Below are 249 nucleotides of genomic sequence, written 5' to 3'. Positions count from 1 at the left end.
TATTCAGCGGTGAATAAACTTTTAATGCTGACATAATTATCATTGATATTATTTTAGTTAGTTCTTCTGTCCTCTTCTTGTACTTAAGCCAGGACATAAAAGGTTCCTCAGGATGTTAACCCACTAGCGCTGGATGCCACACTGTCCACTCTATTTTGTTGTCAAGTGTGCTTACATATAGATGGCTTCACCAGTGTTCAGGTGCCAAAGTAAATTACCATGCCTACCAGACTATACCTCTTTCTTCCA

The 249-nt window shown here is 39.0% G+C and overlaps 1 protein-coding gene across 1 annotated transcript in view; it reads left to right on the top strand.

The window, feature by feature from the left end:
• The window catches only part of LOC119593946 (eukaryotic translation initiation factor 3 subunit J-like), a gene marked incomplete in the record, with an annotated part of 9,635 nt that overhangs the window by 6,641 nt on the left and 2,745 nt on the right, over window positions 1-249 (top strand).

Source organism: Penaeus monodon, chromosome 33, assembly GCF_015228065.2.
Source record: "Penaeus monodon isolate SGIC_2016 chromosome 33, NSTDA_Pmon_1, whole genome shotgun sequence".
Lineage (NCBI taxonomy): Eukaryota > Metazoa > Arthropoda > Malacostraca > Decapoda > Penaeidae > Penaeus > Penaeus monodon.
This window is presented reverse-complemented; position numbering and strand designations above follow the sequence as displayed.